Below are 3,983 nucleotides of genomic sequence, written 5' to 3'. Positions count from 1 at the left end.
TTTTTTTTTTTTTTTTTGAGACCAAGTGTCACTCTATTGCCCAGGCTGGAGAGCAGAGGTGTGTTCTCAGCTCACTGCAACCTCTGCCTCCTGGGTTCAAGCGATTCTCATGCCTCAGCCTCCTGAATAGCTAGGATTACAGATGCCCACCACCACACCTGGCTAATTTTTGTATTTTTAGTAGAGATGGGGTTTTGTCATGTTGGCCAGGCTGGTCTCAAACTCTTGACCTCAAGTCATCTTCCTGCCTCGGCCTCCCAAAGTGCTGGGATTACAGGCATGAGCCACTGCGTCTGGCCTTCATAAAATTTTTCTGAAGAACAATTTGTCATCATCTTTTCAGATTAAAAATATACATTTCTTTGGGTCTAGAATTTATACTTCTGGGAATTTAATGTAAAGCAATACTCATCCAAGAAGGCAAAGAATACACAGATACACACATATAAATACATACATGCTCCTTCAAGAATTATTTGTCATAGAAAAAATTGAAAACAGTTGTTATCAGTAGTAGATTAGTTAAATAGTGGAATATAATAAAATAACTTGCAGCTATTAAAAGGTAGGTGGTATATTTATATACTGTCAATAAAATATATCCTTAACATACTAATTGAGAGAAAGCAGTTTTCTGAAGGGCATATAATTCCATTTAAAATTCATATATAGGCCGGGTGTGGTGGCTCATGCCTGTAATCCCAGCACTTTGGGAGGCTGAGGCGGGAGGATCAGCAGAGGTCAGGAGCTCTAGACTAGCCAGACCAACATGAAGAAACCCCATCTCTACTAAAAGTACAAAATTTGCGGGGTGTGCTGGTGCATGCCTGTAAACCCAGCTACTCGGGAGACTGAGGCAGAAGAATCAGAATCGCTTGAACCTGGGAGGTGGAGGTTGCGGTGAGCCAAGATTGTGCCATTGCACTCCAGCATGGGCAACAAGAGCAAGACTCTGTCTCAAAAGAATAATAACAAAAAAATAAAGCGAAATTTATATATAAAAGTATGTGCACTGAACAATTTTTCTTTTTCTTTTTCTTTTCTTTCTTTATTTTTTTTGAGATGGACTCTTGCTCTATCGCCCAGGCTGGAGTGCAGTGGTGCAACCTTGGCTCACTGCAACCTCCGCCTCCCAGGTTCAAGCGATTCTCCTGCCTCAGCCTCCCGAGTAGCTAGGATTACAGGCATGCACCACCACACCCAATTAATTTTTATATTTTTAGTAGAGACAGGGTTTCACCATGTTGGCCAGGCAGGTCTCCAACTCCTGACTTCAAGTAATCTGCCCACCTTGGCTTCCCAAAGTGCTGGGATTACAGGCATCAGCCACTGTGCTGGCCCACAATTTTTGAAATAATAATATATTAACAATAGTTGCCTTAAGGTTCAGATGACGGGGGAACTTTCAATTTCCAAGATAAAAATTTTTGTTTTATTTGAATTTTTACAATAATCATGACCTGGACGAATACTTTTTTTTTTTTTTAAGTAATTAAAAGTAAGGATGGCAAAGTGAAGCTGATTTCACACCCTTCCCTCCTTTCCAGCTAGTCAGGAAGGGAACAAGATTTCCCAAGTTGATTCTAAGATCACACAGTGAGTGAACCACACAGGCTGAAGAAATTGTAGGAGTGATGGACAGAGACAGGACCCAGCAGGAGGTAAAGAGGAGACATATTTTCCAAGCATTGGGACAAATGGAAATAATTACCTGGCCACTTGCTGCCCCATCATTCTATCACCTTCTTTCAATGTTTTGGCTAAAAATCTGAAAAAAAAAAAAAAAAAAATTCCATTCTTAACACATAAGAGCGTCGGGGGACTGTTTTGAGTTTCAAGCTAATGGAAAACTGCTGGGTAAGTGTATGCGGCAATAAAACCCAGACAGATGAAGGGCTACAACTAGGTGAGATGCAGGAGGAAAGCTGTTAGAGGAAGTTCTGCTCTGTGACCTCAGATAAGCACCCCGATTGGATTTTTTAACGAGTGAACACAAAAGTCTTACCGCCATGTTCAAGTAAAGATGAATTTCTACCAATGACTTAAAAAATATAAGCCAGGCACCACTGGGTGGTTATTACCCAAAACACTAGCTACACAAAAAGATGCCAATTAACATTTTTAAACTGTATTTTCCTCTTCAGATTTGAATCTTTATCAATGAGCTATGAAAAAAATGTAACAGAATGATGGCTATGTTATTTACCTGGGCAAAAAAATACTGAGGACTTAGTGGTCAATAAAGCCTTTTGATTTCCTCCCCTCCCTGAGTTGTTTGCTGAGTATATAAGTTTGAGTCAACTGCAGATTTACCTACATTAAAAGAACACAGGTAAATGGAAGGCCAGAAAAGCTGATTTTAGTCTTAGCATCTTCCTCTATCCAAATTATTTGCCAGTAGCGAAAGAGACAAATTTGGGTTTGGCTTCTTTTTTCTTTATGAGACAGGGTCTTACTCCGTTACCTAGGCTGGAGTACAGTGGCACGATCTCGGATCGCTGCAACCTCTGCCTCCCAGGCTCAAGTGATCTTTCTGCCTCATCCTCCTGAGTAGCTGGGACGATAGGCATGCGCCACCACGCCCAGCTAATTTTTTGTATTTTTAGTAGAGACAGGGTTTTGCCATGTTGCCCAGGCTTTATTTTTTATTTTTTTCTTTTAAGGTTTTTTTTTCTTTTTCTTTTTTTTCTGGAAGTAATTCTGTTGAGCAGTGAAAGGCAAATTGTGCAGGGCAGATAGGAGATGGTTGGGACAAAGGAACCGAGGTGATCCCTCACTAAGCTACTCAGACCTTTGCCTGCAAAAGATGAATGTACATGAATCCCATCACTGATACTGGCTGCAAGAAACAGAGGGAAAGCGACAATGTTTTAAGTCAGTTGGATATTTTAAAAGATGAAATACTTCCAAATAGCATTTGACACAGCATTAGCATTTTGAGGGGGGAAATAAATAATACCTCATGTAAGGATCCACGGTGAGGAACAAAGCTTCAAGCAGGACCTCTACAAAATAAAGCATACCATAGGCAATTAGAAACTCAAGGCCTGAGAGGAACAATAGACACTGAGCACCACTAGACAGGGGAGGGTGAGACCGGGATGAAGGTTGAGAAACTACCTATGAGGTACCTTGCTCTCTAACTGGGCGACGGATCATTCGGACACCAAACCTCAGCCACGTGCGATTTACCTGTATAACAAGCCTGCATATGTTTCCCTCAAAATAAAAGTTGAAGGAAAAAAACAGAGCTCAAGGCCTGATGCCTTTGTTTTGGCATTCTTTTTTTTTCTGAGACGGAGTCTTGCTCTGTTGCCCAGGCTGGAGTGCAGTGGCTTGATCTCTGCACACTGCAACCTCCATCTCCCAGGTTCAAGTGATTCTCCTGTCTCAGCCTCCTGAGTAGCTGGGATTACAGGCGCCTGCCACCACACCCGGCTAATTTTTGTATTTTTAGTGGAGACGGGGTTTCACCGTGTTGGCCAGGCTGGTCTTGAACTTCTAACCTCAAGAGATCTGCCCACCTTGGCCTCCCAAAGTGCTGGGATTACAGGCACGAGCCACCACGCCCAGCCTGTTTTTGGTCTTCTAAAACAACACAGATAATACTTCTGCTTCAGGAATGTCTTCCTATCTGTGTCTTCCTATCTGAGAACAAGGGGTTCTCGTTTTTGGCCCAGCCCAGTTAATAATAATAATAATAATAATAATAATAATGCTATTTACTCAGTACTCATTCCATGCTTTACATGAATTATGTCATTTGATATTCAACAAATATTGTTTCCATTTTATTTAAGGTTAGGTTAAGTAACTTGGCCAAGGCCACATTTAAACCATTATGTCCCAGTGCTCACCATGTGGTTTCACCACCAGCCCCAGTTAGTGTTAGAGAACATGCATTTTGCTGGAGTGACTCTCATGTACATATTCTTTGGAATTTTGAATTTGAGTCATGGCCATCACAGCTTAGATGGGACTGA

The 3,983-nt window shown here is 41.5% G+C and overlaps 1 long non-coding RNA gene across 2 annotated transcripts in view; it reads right to left on the bottom strand.

Moving 5' to 3' along the window:
- Nucleotides 1-1,487: 1,487 nt before the first annotated feature.
- The window catches only part of LOC105548439, a 6,191-nt gene continuing 3,695 nt past the window's right edge, over nucleotides 1,488-3,983 (bottom strand). For both annotated transcript variants that reach the window (XR_001007386.1, XR_001007385.1), the window contains exons 3-4: nucleotides 2,960-3,005; nucleotides 1,488-1,768 (exon numbers count right to left, since the gene is read on the bottom strand). This is a non-coding gene — a long non-coding RNA (uncharacterized LOC105548439). The remainder of the gene's footprint in view (nucleotides 1,769-2,959; nucleotides 3,006-3,983) is intronic.

This window comes from Mandrillus leucophaeus, unplaced genomic scaffold (assembly GCF_000951045.1).
Source record: "Mandrillus leucophaeus isolate KB7577 unplaced genomic scaffold, Mleu.le_1.0 Scaffold410, whole genome shotgun sequence".
Taxonomy (NCBI): domain Eukaryota; kingdom Metazoa; phylum Chordata; class Mammalia; order Primates; family Cercopithecidae; genus Mandrillus; species Mandrillus leucophaeus.
This window is presented reverse-complemented; position numbering and strand designations above follow the sequence as displayed.